Below are 18,376 nucleotides of genomic sequence, written 5' to 3' on the forward strand. Positions count from 1 at the left end.
TCTTCTGCGTTCAATTCAGCATGCATTCACTGTGTCACATTTACCTCCCCCTAATTTACTTCTTCTGCATTCACTACACCATACATTCACTTTGTCACATTTACCATCTCATATTTTACTTCTTCTGCATTCACTTTACCATGCACTAGCTTTTCCACATTTATCTCCTCATATTTCAATTATTCTGCATTAACTTCACCATGCACTCACTTTGCGACATTTACCTCCCCCTAATTTACTTCTTCTGCATTCAATTCAGAATGCATTCATTTTGTCACATTTACCCCTCATATGTTACTTCTTCTGCATCCGCTTCACAATGCCTTCACTTTGCCACATTTACCACCTCGTATTTGACTTCTTCTACATTCACTTCACCATGCACTCAGTTCGCCACATTTACCACCTCATATTTTACTTCTTCTGCATTCACTTCACCATGCACTAACCTTTCCACATTTACATCCTCATATTTTACTTTTTCTGCATTCAACTCAGCATGCATTCACTTTGTCACATTTACCCCCTCATATTTTACTTCTTCTGCTTTCACTTCACCATGCACTTACATTGCCACATTTACCCCCTCATATTTTAATTCTTCTGCATTCAATTCAGCATGCATTCACTTTGCCACATTTACCACCTCATATTTTACTTATTCTGCATTAACTTCACCATGCACTCACTTTGACACATTTACCACTTCATATTTTACTTCTTCTGCATTCAATTCAGCATGCATTAACTTTGCCACATTTACCTCCCCCAGTTGACTTCTTCTGCATTCAATTCAGAATGCATTCATTTTGTCACATTTACCCCTCATATTTTACTTCTTCTGCATTCGCTTCACAATGCATTCACTTCGCCACATTTACCACCTCATATCTTACTTCTTCTGCATTCACTTCAACATACATTTACTTTGCCACATGTACCTCCCCATACACTACTTCTTCTGCATTCACTTCACCATACATTCACTTTGCCACATTTACCACCCCATAGTTTACTTCTTCTGCATTCACTTCACCATGCATTAACATTGTCACATTTACCACGTCATATTTTACTTCTTCTGCATTCACTTCACTATGAGTTCACTTTGTCACATTTACCACCTCATATTTTGCTTCTTCTGCATTCACTTCAACATACATTCACTTTGCCACATGTACCTCCCCATACATTACTTCTTCTGCATTTACTTCGCCATGCATTCACTTTGTCACATTTACCACCTGATATTGTACTCCTTCTGCATTCAATTAAGCATGCATTAACTTTGCCACATTTACCTCACCCTAATTTACTTCTTCTGCATTCAATTCAGAATGCATTCACTTTGTCACATTTACCACCTCATATTTTACTTCTTCTGCATTCAATTCAGCATGCATTAACTTTGCCACATTTACCTCCACCTAATTTACTTCTTCTGCATTCAATTAAGCATGCATTCATTTTGTCACATTTACCCCCTCATATTTTACTTCTTCTGCTTTCATTTCACCATGCACTTACATTGCCACATTTACCACCTCATATTTTACTTCTTCTGCATTCGCTTCACCATGCATTCACTTCGCCACATTTACCACCTCATATCTTACTTCTTCTGCATTCACTTCAACATACATTCACTTTGCCACACGTACCTCCCCACACATTACTGCTTCTGCATTCACTTCACCATACATTCACTTTACCACATTTACCACCCCATAGTTTACTTCTTCTGCATTCACTTCACCATGCATTAACGTTGCCACATTTACCACCTCATATCTTACTTCTTCTGCATTCACTTCAACATACATTCACTTTGCCACATGTACCTCCCCATACATTAATTCTTCTGCATTCACTTCACCATACATTCACTTTGCACATTTACCACCCCATAGTTTAGTTCTTCTGCATTCACTTCACCATGCATTAACGTTGTCACATTTACCACCTCATATTTTACTTTTTCTGCATTCAATTCAGCATGCATTCACTTTGCCACATTTATCACCTCACATTTGAATTCTTCTGCTTTCACTTCACCATGCACTCACATTGCCACATTTACCTCGCCATACCTTACGCATTCTGCATTCACTTCACCATGTATTCACTTTGCTACATTAACCACCTCATATTTTACTTCTTCTGCATTCACTTCACTATGCAATGACTTTGTCACATTTACCACCTCATATTTTACTTCTTCTTCATTCACTTCAACACACATTCACTTTGCCACTTTTACCTCCCCCTAATTTACTTCTTCTGCATTCAATTCAGCATGCATTAACTTTGCCACATTTACCTCCACGTAATTTAGTTCTTCTGCATTCACTTCACCATGCATTCACTTTGCCACATTTACCACCCCATATTTTACTTCTTCTGCATTCACTTCACCATGCATTCACTTTGTCACATTTACCACCCCATATTTTACTTCTTCTGCATTCAATTCAGCATGTATTCACTTTGCCACATTTATCACCTCATATTTTATTTCTTCTGCTTTCACTTCACCATGCACTCACATTGCCACATTTACCACCTCATATTTCACTTCTTCTGCATTCAATTCAGCATGCATCACTTTGCCACATTTACCACCTAATATTTTACTTATTCTGCATTAACTTCACAATGCATTCACTTTTCCACATTTACCACCCCATATTTTACTTCTTCTGCATTCACTTCACCATGCATTCACTTTGTCACATTTACCACCCCATATTTTACTTCTTTTGGATTCAATTCAGCATGCATTCACTTTGTCACATTTACCACCTCATATTTTACTTCTTCTGCATTCAATTCAGCATGCATTAACTTTGCCACATTTACCTCCACCTAATTTAGTTCTTCTGCATTCACTTCACCATGCATTCACTTTGCCACATTTACCACCCATTATTTTACTTCTTCTGCATTCACTTCACCATGCACTCACATTACCACATTTATCACCTCATATTTTACTTCTTCTGCATTCAATTCAGCATGCATTAACTTTGCCACATTTACCTCCACCTAATTTAGTTCTTCTGCATTCACTTCACCATGCATTCACTTTGCCACATTTACCACCCCATATTTTACTTCTTCTGCATTCACTTCACCATGCACTCACATTGCCACATTTACCACCTCATATTTCACTTCTTCTGCATTCAATTCAGCATGCATTCATTTTGCCACATTTACCACCTCATATTTTACTTATTCTGCATTAACTTCACCATGCACTCACTTTGACACATTTACCACCTCATATTTTACTTCTTCTGCATTCAATTCAGCATGCATTAACTTTGCCACATTTACCTCCACCTAATTTACTTCTTCTGCATTCAATTCAGAATGCATTCATTTTGTCACATTTACCCCTCATATTTTACTTCGTCTGCATTTGCTTCACCATGCATTCACTTCGCCAAATTTACCACCTCATATCTTACTTCTTCTGCATTCACTTCAACATACATTCACTTTGACACATTTACCACCTCATATTTTACTTCTTCTGCATTCAATTCAGCAGGCATTCACTTTGCCACTTTTACCTCCCCCTAATTTATTTCTTCTGCATTCAATTCAGCATGCATTCACTTTGTCACATTTACCACCTCACATTTTATTTCTTCTACATTCAATTCAGCATGCATTAACTTTGCCACATTTACCTCCACCTAATTTAGTTCTTCTGCATTCAATTCAGCATGCATTCATTTTGTCACATTTACCCCCTCATATTTTACTTCTTCTGCTTTCACTTCACCATGCACTTACATTGCCACATTTACCACCTCATATTTTACTTCTTCTGCATTCAATTCAGCATGCATTCACTTTGTTACATTTACCACCCCATATTTTACTTCTTCTGCATTCCATTCAGCATGCATTCATTTTGTCACATTTACCCCCTCATATTTTACTTCTTCTGCATTCGCTTCACCATGCATTCACTTTGCCACATTTACCACCCCATATTGTACTTCTTCTGCATTCACTTCACCATGCATTCACTTTGTTACATTTACCACCCCATATTTTACTTCTTCTGCATTCCATTCAGCATGCATTCATTTTGTCACATTTACCCCCTCATATTTTACTTCTTCTGCATTCACTTCACGATGCATTCGCTTTGCAACATGTACCGCCCCATACATTACTTCTTCTGCATTCACTTCACCATGCATTCACTTTGTCACATTTACCACCCCATATTTTACTTCTTCTGCAATCAATTCAGCATGCATTCATTTTGTCACATTTACCACCCCATATTTTACTTCTTCTGCAATCAATTCAGCATGCATTCACTTTGCCACATTTATCACCTCATATTGTACTTCTTCTGCATTCACTTCACCATGCATTCACTTTGTTACATTTACCACCCCATATTTTACTTCTTCTGCAATCAATTCAGCATGCATTCACATTGCCACATTTACCCCCTCATATTTTACTTCTTCTGCATTCACTTCACCATGCATTCTCTTCGCCACATGTACCTCCCCATACATTACCTCTTCTGCATTCACTTCACCATGCACTCACTTTGTCACATTTACCACCTCATATTTCACTTCTTCTGCATTCAATTCAGCATGCATTCACTTTGCCACTTTTACCTCACCCTAATGTACTTCTTCTGCATTCAATTCAGCATGCATTCACTTTGTCACATTTACCCCCTCATATTTTAATTCTTCTGCATTCGCTTCACCGTGCATTCACTTTGCCACATTTACCTCATCATGCTTTACTTCTTCTGCATTCACTTCACCATGCACTCACTTTGCCACATTTACCTCATCATACTTTACTTCTTCTGCATTCACTTCACCATGCACTCACTTTGCCACATTTACCATATCATATTTTACTTCTTCTGCATTCAATTCAGCATGCATTCACTGTGTCACATTTACCCCCCTAATTTAATTCTTCTGCATTCACTAAACCATACATTCACTTTGTCACATTTACCATCTCATATTTTACTTCCTCTGCATTCACTTCACTATGCACTAACTTTTCCACATTTATCTCCTCATATTTTACTTCTTCTGCATTCAATTCAGCATGCATTAACTTTGCCACATTTACCTCCACCTAATTTACTTCTTCTGCATTCAATTCAGCATGCATTCATTTTGTCACATTTACCCCCTCATATTTTACTTCTTCTGCTTTCACTTCACCATGCACTTACATTGCCACATTTACCACCTCATATTTTACTTCTTCTGCATTCGCTTCACCATGCATTCACTTCGCCACATTTACCACCTCATATCTTACTTCTTCTGCATTCACTTCAACATACATTCACTTTGCCACACGTACCTCCCCATACATTACTGCTTCTGCATTCACTTCACCATACATTCACTTTACCACATTTACCACCCCATAGTTTACTTCTTCTGCATTCACTTCACCATGCATTAACGTTGCCACATTTACCACCTCATATCTTACTTCTTCTGCATTCACTTCAACATACATTCACTTTGCCACATGTACCTCCCCATACATTAATTCTTCTGCATTCACTTCACCATACATTCACTTTGCACATTTACCACCCCATAGTTTAGTTCTTCTGCATTCACTTCACCATGCATTAACGTTGTCACATTTACCACCTCATATTTTAATTTTTCTGCATTCAATTCAGCATGCATTCACTTTGCCACATTTATCACCTCACATTTGAATTCTTCTGCTTTCACTTCACCATGCACTCACATTGCCACATTTACCTCGCCATACCTTACGTATTCTGCATTCACTTCACCATGTATTCACTTTGCTACATTAACCACCTCATATTTTACTTCTTCTGCATTCACTTCACTATGCAATGACTTTGTCACATTTACCACCTCATATTTTACTTCTTCTTCATTCACTTCAACACACATTCACTTTGCCACATGTACCTCCCCATACATTACTTCTTCGCATTCACTTCACCATGCATTCACCTTGCCACATTTCCACCCCATATTTTACTTCTTCTGCATTCACTTTGCCATGCATTCACTTTGCCACTTTTACCTCCGCCTAATTTACTTCTTCTGCATTCAATTCAGCATGCATTCACTTTGTCACATTTACCACCTCATATTTTACTTCTTCTGCATTCAATTCAGCATGCATTAAGTTTGCCACATTTACCTCCACGTAATTTAGTTCTTCTGCATTCACTTCACCATGCATTCACTTTGCCACATTTACCACCCCATATTTTACTTCTTCTGCATTCACTTCACCATGCATTCACTTTGTCACATTTACCACCCCATATTTTACTTCTTCTGCATTCAATTCAGCATGCATTAACTTTGCCACATTTACCTCCACGTAATTTAGTTCTTCTGCATTCACTTCACCATGCATTCACTTTGCCACATTTACCACCCCATATTTTACTTCTTCTGCATTCACTTCACCATGCATTCACTTTGTCACATTTACCACCCCATATTTTACTTCTTCTGCATTCAATTCAGCATGTATTCACTTTGCCACATTTATCACTTCATATTTTACTTCTTCTGCATTCAATTCAGCATGCATCACTTTGCCACATTTACCACCTCATATTTTACTTATTCTGCATTAACTTCACAATGCATTCACTTTGCCACATTTACCACCCCATATTTTACTTCTTCTGCATTCACTTCACCATGCATTCACTTTGTCACATTTACCACTCCATATTTTACTTCTTTTGCATTCAATTCAGCATGCATTCACTTTGTCACATTTACCACCTCATATTTTACTTCTTCTGCATTCAATTCAACATGCATTAACTTTGCCACATTTACCTCCACCTAATTTAGTTCTTCTGCCTTCACTTCACCATGCATTCACTTTGCCACATTTACCACCCCATATTTTACTTCTTCTGCATTCACTTCACCATGCATTCACTTTGTCACATTTACCACCCCATATTTTACATCTTCTGTATTAAATTCAGCATGTATTCACTTTGCCACATTTATCACCTCATATTTTACTTCTTCTGCTTTCACTTCACCATGCACTCACATTGCCACATTTACCACCTCATATTTCACTTCTTCTGCATTATTTCAGCATGCATTCACTTTGCCACATTTACCACCTCATATTTTACGTATTCTGCATTAAATTCACCATGCACTCACTTTGACACATTTACCACCTCATATTTTACTTCTTCTGCATTCAATTCAGCATGCATTAACTTTGCCACATTTACCTCCACCTAATTTATTTCTTCTGCATTCAATTCAGAATGCATTCATTTTGTCACATTTACCCCTCATATTTTACTTCGTCTGCATTTGCTTCACCATGCATTCACTTCGCCAAATTTACCACCTCATATCTTACTTCTTCTGCATTCACTTCAACATACGTTCACTTTGCCACATTTACCACCTCATAGTTTAGTTCTTCTGCATTCACTTCACCATGCATTAACGTTGTCACATTTACCACCTCATATTTTACTTTTTTTGCATTCAATTCAGCATGCATTCACTTTGCCACATTTATCACCTCACATTTGACTTCTTCTGCTTTCACTTCACCATGCACTCACATTGCCACATTTACCTCCCCATACCTTACGTATTCTGCATTCACTTCACCATGTATTCACTTTGCTACATTAACCATCTCGTATTTTACTTCTTCTGCATTCACTTCACTATGCAATCACTTTGTCACATTAACCATCTCATATTTTACTTCTTTGCATTCACTTCAGCATACATTCACCTTGCCACATTTCCACCCCATATTTTACTTCTTCTGCATTTACTTCGCCATGCATTCACTTTGTCACACTTACCACCTGATATTTTACTCCTTCTGCATTCAATTCAGCATGCATTCACTTTGCCACTTTTACCTCCCCCTAATTTACTTCTTCTGCATTCAATTCAGCATGCATTCATTTTGTCACATTTACCCCCTCATATTTTACTTCTTCTGCTTTCACTTCACCATGCACTTACCTTGCCACATTTACCACCTCATATTTTACTTCTTCTGCATTCAATTCAGCATGCATTAACTTTGCAGCATTTACCTCCACCTAATTTAGTTCTTCTGCATTCAATTCAGCATGCATTCATTTTGTCACATTTACCCCCTCATATTTTACTTCTTCTGCTTTCACTTCACCATGCACTTACATTGCCACATTTACCACCTCATATTTTACTTCTTCTGCATTCAATTCAGCATGCATTAACTTTGCAACATTTACCTCCACCTAATTTAGTTCTTCTGCATTCAATTCAGCATGCATTCATTTTGTCACATTTACCCCCTCATATTTTACTTCTTCTGCATTCACTTCACCATGCATTCACTTTGTTACATTTACCACCCCATATTTTACTTCTTCTGCATTCCATTCAGCATGCATTCATTTTGTCACATTTACCCCCTCATATTTTACCTCTTCTGCATTCACTTCACGATGCATTCGCTTCGCCACATGTACAGCCCCATGCATTACTTCTTCTGCATTCACTTCACCATGCATTCACTTTGTCACATTTACCACCTCATATTTTACTTCTTCTGCATTCAATTCAGCATGCATTCACTTTGCCACATTTATCACCTCATATTTTACTTCTTCTGCTTTCACTTCACCATGCACTCACATTGCCACATTTACCCCCTCATATTTTACTTCTTCTGCATTCACTTCACCATGCATTCTCTTCGCCACATGTACCTCCCCATACATTACTTCTTCTGCATTCACTTCACCATGCACTCACTTTGTCACATTTACCACCTCATATTTGACTTCTTCTGCATTCAATTCAGCATGCATTCACTTTGCCACTTTTACCCCCTCATATTTTAATTCTTCTGCATTCGCTTCACCATGCATTCACTTTGCCACATTTACCATTTCATATTTGACTTCTTCTGCATTCACTTTACCATACATTCACATTTACCATACATTCACATTGTCACATTTCCCTCCCAATACTTTACTTCTTCTCCATTCACTTCACCATACATTCACTTTGTCACATTTACTTCCCCATACATTACTTGTTCTGCATTCACTTCACCATACATTCACTTTGTCACATGTACCTCCCCATACATTACTGCTTCTGCATTCACTTCACCATACATTCACTTTACCACATTTACCACCCCATAGTTTACTTCTTCTGCATTCACTTCACCATGCATTTACATTGTCACATTTACCACCTCATATTTTACTTCTTCTGTATTCACTTCACCATGCACTCACTTTGTCACATTTACCACCTCATATTTTACTTCTTCTGCATTCATTTCAACATGCATTCACTTTGCCACATTTACCTCCCCCTAATTTACTTTGTCTGCATTCACTACACCATACATTCACTTTGTCACATTTACCACCTCACATTTTACTGCTTCTGCATCCGCTTCACCATGCCTTCACGTTGCCACATTTACCACCTCATATTTTACTTCTTCTGTATTCAATTCAGCATGCATTCACTTTACCACATTTACCTCATCATACTTTACTTCTTCTGCATTCACTTCACCATGCACTCACTTTGCCACATTTACCATATCATATTTAACTTCTTCTGCATTCAATTCAGCATGCATTCACTGTGTCACATTTACCTCCCCCTAATTTACTTCTTCCGCATTCACTACACCATACATTCACTTTGTCACATTTCCCATCTCATATTTTACTTCTTCTGCATTCACTTCACCATGCACTAACTTTTCCACATTTATCTCCTCATATTTTACTGCTTCTGCATCCGCTTCACAATGCCTTCACTTTGCCACATTTACCACCTCGTATTTGACTTCTTCTACATTCACTTCACCATGCACTCAGTTCGCCACATTTACCACCTCATATTTTACTTCTTCTGTATTCAATTCAGCATGCATTCACTTTGCCACATTTACCTCATCATACTTTACTTCTTCTGTATTCAATTCAGCATGCATTCACTTTGCCACATTTACCTCATCATGCTTTACTTCTTCTGCATTTACTTCACCATGCACTCACTTTGCCACATTTACCTCACATATTTTACTTCTTCTGCATTCACTTCACCATGCACTCACTTTGCCACATTTACCATATAATATTTTACTTCTTCTGCGTTCAATTCAGCATGCATCCATTGTGTCACATTTACCTCCCCCTAATTTACTTCTTCTGCATTCACTACACCATACATTCACTTTGTCACATTTACCATCTCATATTTTACTTCTTCTGCATTCACTTCACCATGCATTCACTTTGCCACATTTACCACCGCATATTTTACTTCTTCTGCATTCAATTCAGCATGCATTCACTTTGCCACATTTACCACCTCATATTTTACTTATTCTGCATTAACTTCAGCATGCACTCACTGTGAGACATTTACCTCCCCCTAATTTACTTCTTCCGCATTCAATTCAGAATGCATTCATTTTGTCACATTTATCCTTCATATGTTACTTCTTCTGCATCCGCTTCACCATGCATTCACTTCGCCACATTTACCACCTCATATCTTACTTCTTCTGCATTCACTTCAACATACATTCCCTTTGTCACATTTACCACCTCATATTTTATTTCTTCTGTATCCGCTTCACCATGCACTCACTTTGCCACATTTACCAGCTCATATTTTACTTCTTCTGCATTCAATTCACCATGCATTAACTTTGCCACATTTACCTCCACCTAATTTACTTCTTATGCATTCAATTCAGCATGCATTCACTGTGTCACATTTACCTCTCCCTAATTTACTTCTTCTGCATTCACTACACCATACATTCACTTTGTCACATTTACCAGCTCATATTTTACTTCTTCTGCATTCACTTCACCATGCACTAACCTTTCCACATTTACATACTCATATTTTACTTTTTCTGCATTCAACTCAGCATGCATTAACTTTGTCACATTTACCTCCACCTAATTTACTTCTTCTGCATTCAATTCAGCATGCATTCATTTTGTCACATTTACCCCCTCATATTTTACTTCTTCTGCTTTCACTTCACCATGCACTTACATTGCCACATTTACCACCTCATATTTTAATTCTTCTGCATTCAATTCAGCATGCATTCACTTTGCCACATTTACCACCTCATATTTTACTTATTCTGCATTAACTTCACCATGCACTCACTTTGACACATTTACCACTTCATATTTTACTTCTTCTGCATTCAATTCAGCATGCATTAACTTTGCCACATTTACCTCCCCCAGTTGACTTCTTCTGCATTCAATTCAGAATGCATTCATTTTGTCACATTTACCCCTCATATTTTACTTCTTCTGCATTCGCTTCACCATGCATTCACTTTGCCACATTTACCACCTCATATCTTACTTCTTCTGCATTCACTTCAACATACATTTACTTTGCCACATGTACCTCCCCATACACTACTTCTTCTGCATTCACTTCACCATACATTCACTTTGCCACATTTACCACCCCATAGTTTACTTCTTCTGCATTCACTTCACCATGCATTAACATTGTCACATTTACCACCTCGTATTTGACTTCTTCTACATTCACTTCACCATGCACTCACTTTGCCACATTTACCACCTCATATTTTACTTCTTCTGTATTCAATTCAGCATGCATTCACTTTGCCACATTTACCTCATCATACTTTACTTCTTCTGTATTCAATTCAGCATGCATTCACTTTGCCACATTTACCTCATCATGCTTTACTTCTTCTGCATTCACTTCACCATGCACTCACTTTGCCACATTTACCATATCATATTTTACTTCTTCTGCATTCAATTCAGCATGCATTCACTGTGTCACATTTACGCCCCCTAATTTAATTCTTCTGCATTCACTAAACCATACATTCACTTTGTCACATTTACCATCTCATATTTTACTTCTTCTGCATTCACTTCACCATGCACTAACTTTTCCACATTTATCTCCTCATATTTTACTTCTTCTGCATTCAATTCAGCATGCATTCACTTTGCCACATTTACCTCCACCTAATTTACTTCTTCTGCATTCAATTCAGCATGCATTCATTTTGTCACATTTACCCCCTCATATTTTACTTCTTCTGCTTTCACTTCCTCATGCACTCACTTGGCCACATTTACCACCTCATATCTTATTTCTTCTGCATTCACTTCAACATACATTCACTTTGCCACACGTACCTCCCCATACATTACTGCTTCTGCATTCACTTCACCATACATTCACTTTACCACATTTACCACCCCATAGTTTACTTCTTCTGCATTCACTTCACCATGCATTAACGTTGCCACATTTACCACCTCATATCTTACTTCTTCTGCATTCACTTCAACATACATTCACTTTGCCACATATACCTCCCCATACATTAATTCTTCTGCATTCACTTCACCATACATTCACTTTGCACATTTACCACCTCACATTTGAACTCTTCTGCTTTCACTTCACCATGCACTCACATTGCCACATGTACCTCGCCATACCTTACGTATTCTGCATTCACTTCACCATGTATTCACTTTGCTACATTAACCACCTCATATTTTACTTCTTCTGCATTCACTTCAACACACATTCACTTTGCCACATGTACCTCCCGATACATTACTTCTTCGCATTCACTTCACCATACATTCACCTTGCCACATTTCCACCCCATATTTTACTTCTTCTGCATTCACTTTGCCATGCATTCACTTTGTCACACTTACCACCTGATATTTTACTCCTTCTGCATTCAATTCAGCATGCATTCACTTTGCCACTTTTACCTCCCCCTAATTTACTTCTTCTGCATTCAATTCAGCATGCATTCACTTTGTCACATTTACCACCTCATATTTTACTTCTTCTGCATTCAATTCAGCATGCATTAACTTTGCCACATTTACCTCCACGTAATTTAGTTCTTCTGCATTCACTTCACCATGCATTCACTTTGCCACATTTACCACCCCATATTTTACTTCTTCTGCATTCACTTCACCATGCATTCACTTTGTCACATTTACCACCCCATATTTTACTTCTTCTGCATTCAATTCAGCATGCATTAACTTTGCCACATTTACCTCCACGTAATTTAGTTCTTCTGCATTCACTTCACCATGCATTCACTTTGCCACATTTACCACCCCATATTTTACTTCTTCTGCATTCACTTCACCATGCACTCACATTGCCACATTTACCACCTCATATTTCAATTCTTCTGCATTCAATTCAGCATGCATCACTTTGCCACATTTACCACCTCATATTTTACTTATTCTGCATTAACTTCACAATGCATTCACTTTGCCACATTTACCACCCCATATTTTACTTCTTCTGCATTCACTTCACCATGCATTCACTTTGTCACATTTACCACTCCATATTTTACTTCTTTTGCATTCAATTCAGCATGCATTCACTTTGTCACATTTACCACCTCATATTTTACTTCTTCTGCATTCAATTCAGCATGCATTCACTTTGTCACATTTACCACCTCATATTTTACTTCTTCTGCATTCAATTCAGCATGCATTAACTTTGCCACATTTACCTCCACCTAATTTAGTTCTTCTGCATTCACTTCACCATGCATTCACTTTGTCACATTTACCCCTCATATTTTACTTCGTCTGCATTTGCTTCACCATGCATTCACTTCGCCAAATTTACCACCTCATATCTTACTTCTTCTGCATTCACTTCAACATACGTTCACTTTGCCACATTTACCACCTCATAGTTTAGTTCTTCTGCATTCACTTCACCATGCATTAACGTTGTCACATTTACCACCTCATATTTTACTTTTTCTGCATTCAATTCAGCATGCATTCACTTTGCCACATTTATCACCTCACATTTGACTTCTTCTGCTTTCACTTCACCATGCACTCACATTGCCACATTTACCTCCCCATACCTTACGTATTCTGCATTCACTTCACCATGTATTCACTTTGCTACATTAACCATCTCGTATTTTACTTCTTCTGCATTCACTTCACTATGCAATCACTTTGTCACATTAACCATCTCATATTTTACTTCTTCGCATTCACTTCACCATACATTCACTTTGCCACATTTACCACCCCATAGTTTACTTCTTCTGCATTCACTTCACCATGCATTAACGTTGTCACATTTACCACCTCATATTTTACTTCTTCTGCATTCAATTCAGCATGCATTAACTTTGCAACATTTACCTCCACCTAATTTAGTTCTTCTGCATTCAATTCAGCATACATTCATTTTGTCACATTTACCCCCTCATATTTTACTTCTTCTGCATTCGCTTCACCATGCATTTACTTTGCCATATTTACCACCCCATATTGTACTTCTTCTGCATTCACTTCACCATGCATTCACTTTGTTACATTTACCACCCCATATTTTACTTCTTCTGCATTCCATTCAGCATGCATTCATTTTGTCACATTTACCCCCTCATATTTTACTTCTTCTGCATTCACTTCACGATGCATTCGCTTCGCCACATGTACCGCCCCATACATTACTTCTTCTGCATTCACTTCACCATGCATTCACTTTGTCACATTTACCACCCCATATTTTACTTCTTCTGCATTCAATTCAGCATGCATTCACTTTGCCACATTTATCACCTCATATTTTACTTCTTCTGCTTTCACTTCACCATGCACTCACATTGCCACATTTACCCCCTCATATTTTACTTCTTCTGCATTCACTTCACCATGCACTCACTTTGTCACATTTACCACCTCATATTTGACGTCTTCTGCATTCAATTCAGCATGCATTCACTTTGCCACTTTTACCTCACCCTAATGTACTTCTTCTGCATTCAATTCAGCATGCATTCACTTTGTCACATTTACCCCCTCATATTTTAATTCTTCTGCATTCGCTTCACCATGCATTCACTTTGCCACATTTACCATTTCATATTTGACTTCTTCTGCATTCACTTTACCATACATTCACATTTACCATACATTCACATTGCCACATTTCCCTCCCAATACTTTACTTCTTCTCCATTCACTTCACCATACATTCACTCTGTCACATTTACCTTCCAATACTTTACTTCTTCTGTATTCACTTCACCATACGCTCACTTTGCCACATTTACCACTTCATATTTTACTTCTTCTGCATTCATTTCAACATGCATTCACTTTGCCACATTTACCTCCCCCTAATTTACTTTGTCTGCATTCACTACACCATACATTCCCTTTGTCACATTTACCACCTCACATTTTACTGATTCTGCATCCGCTTCACCATGCCTTCACGTTGCCACATTTACCACCTCGCATTTGACTTCTTCTACATTCACTTCACCATGCACTCACTTTGCCACATTTACCACCTCATATTTTACTTCTTCTGTATTCAATTCAGCATGCATTCACTTTACCACATTTACCTCATCATACTTTACTTCTTCTGCATTCACTTCACCATGCACTCACTTTGCCACATTTACCACCTCATATTTAACTTCTTCTGCATTCAATTCAGCATGCATTCACTGTGTCACATTTACCTCCCCCAGTTGACTTCTTCTGCATTCAATTCAGAATGCATTCATTTTGTCACATTTACCCCTCATATTTTACTTCTTCTGCATTCGCTTCACCATGCATTCACTTTGCCACATTTACCACCTCATATCTTACTTCTTCTGCATTCACTTCAACATACATTTACTTTGCCACATGTACCTCCCCATACACTACTTCTTCTGCATTCACTTCACCATTCACCCCTAATTTACTTCTTCTGCATTCACTACACCATACATTCACTTTGTCACATTTCCCATCTCATATTTTACTTCTTCTGCATTCACTTCACCATGCACTAACTTTTCCACATTTATCTCCTCATATTTTACTGCTTCTGCATCCGCTTCACAATGCCTTCACTTTGCCACATTTACCACCTCGTATTTGACTTCTTCTACATTCACTTCACCATGCACTCAGTTCGCCACATTTACCACCTCATATTTTACTTCTTCTGTATTCAATTCAGCATGCATTCACTTTGCCACATTTACCTCATCATACTTTACTTCTTCTGCATTCACTTCACCATGCACTCACTTTGCCACATTTACCATATAATATTTTACTTCTTCTGCGTTCAATTCAGCATGCATTCACTGTGTCACATTTACCTCCCCCTAATTTACTTCTTCTGCATTCACTACACCATACATTCACTTTGTCACATTTACCATCTCATATTTTACTTCTTCTGCATTCACTTCACCATGCACTAGCTTTTCCACATTTATCTCCTCATATTTCACTTATTCTGCATTAACTTCACCATGCACTCACTTTGCGACATTTACCTCCCCCTAATTTACTTCTTCTGCATTCAATTGAGAATGCATTCATTTTGTCACATTTACCCCTCATATGTTACTTCTTCTGCATCCGCTTCACAATGCCTTCACTTTGCCACATTTACCACCTCGTATTTGACTTCTTCTACATTCACTTCACCATGCACTCAGTTCGCCACATTTACCACCTCATATTTTACTTCTTCTGTATTCAATTCAGCATGCATTCACTTTGCCACATTTACCTCATCATACTTTACTTCTTCTGTATTCACTTCAACATACATTCACTTTGTCACATTTACTATATAATATTTTACTTCTTCTGCATTCAATTCAGCATGCATTCACTGTGTCACATTTACCTCTCCCTAATTTACTTCTTCTGCATTCACCACACCATACATTCACTTTGTCACATTTACCAGCTCATATTTTACTTCTTCTGCATTCACTTCACCATGCACTAACCTTTCCACATTTACATCCTCATATTTTACTTTTTCTGCATTCAACTCAGCATGCATTCACTTTGTCACATTTACCCCCTCATATTTTACTTCTTCTGCTTTCACTTCACCATGCACTTACATTGCCACATTTACCCCCTCATATTTTAATTCTTCTGCATTCAATTCAGCATGCATTCACTTTGCCACATTTACCACCTCATATTTTACTTATTCTGCATTAACTTCACCATGCACTCACTTTGACACATTTACCACTTCATATTTTAATTCTTCTGCATTCAATTCAGCATGCATTAACTTTGCCACATTTACCTCCCCAGTTGACTTCTTCTGCATTCAATTCAGAATGCATTCATTTTGTCACATTTACCCCTCATATTTTACTTCTTCTGCATTCGCTTCACCATGCATTCACTTCGCCACATTTACCACCTCATATCTTACTTCTTCTGCATTCACTTCAACATACATTTACTTTGCCACATGTACCTCCCCATACACTACTTCTTCTGCATTCACTTCACCATACATTCACTTTGCCACATTTACCACCCCATAGTTTACTTCTTCTGCATTCACTTCACCATGCATTAACATTGTCACATTTACCACGTCATATTTTACTTCTTCTGCATTCACTTCACTATGAGTTCACTTTGTCACATTTACCACCTCATATTTTGCTTCTTCTGCATTCACTTCAACATACATTCACTTTGCCACATGTACTTCCCCATACATTACTTCTTCTGCATTTACTTCGCCATGCATTCACTTTGTCACATTTACCACCTGATATTGTACTCCTTCTGCATTCAATTAAGCATGCATTAACTTTGCCACATTTACCTCACCCTAATTTACTTCTTCTGCATTCAATTCAGAATGCATTCACTTTGTCACATTTACCACCTCATATTTTACTTCTTCTGCATTCAATTCAGCATGCATTAACTTTGCCACATTTACCTCCACCTAATTTACTTCTTCTGCATTCAATTCAGCATGCATTCATTTTGTCACATTTACCCCCTCATATTTTACTTCTTCTGCTTTCACTTCACCATGCACTTACATTGCCACATTTACCACCTCATATTTCACTTCTTCTGTATTCAATTCAGCATGCATTCACTTTGCCACATTTACCTCATCATACTTTACTTCTTCTGCATTCACTTCACCATGCACTCACTTTGTTACATTTACCATCTCATATTTTACTTCTTCTGCATTCACTTCACCATGCACTAAATTTTCCACATTTATCTCCTCATATTTTACTTCTTCTGCATTCAATTCAGCATGCATTAACTTTGCCACATTTACCTCCACCTAATTTACTTCTTCTGCATTCAATTCAGCATGCATTCATTTTGTCACATTTACCCCCTCATATTTTACCTCTTCTGCTTTCACTTCACCATGCACTTACATTGCCA

Source organism: Ambystoma mexicanum, chromosome 14 (assembly GCF_040938575.1).
Source record: "Ambystoma mexicanum isolate Mex_15411 chromosome 14, UKY_AmexF1_1, whole genome shotgun sequence".
Lineage (NCBI taxonomy): Eukaryota > Metazoa > Chordata > Amphibia > Caudata > Ambystomatidae > Ambystoma > Ambystoma mexicanum.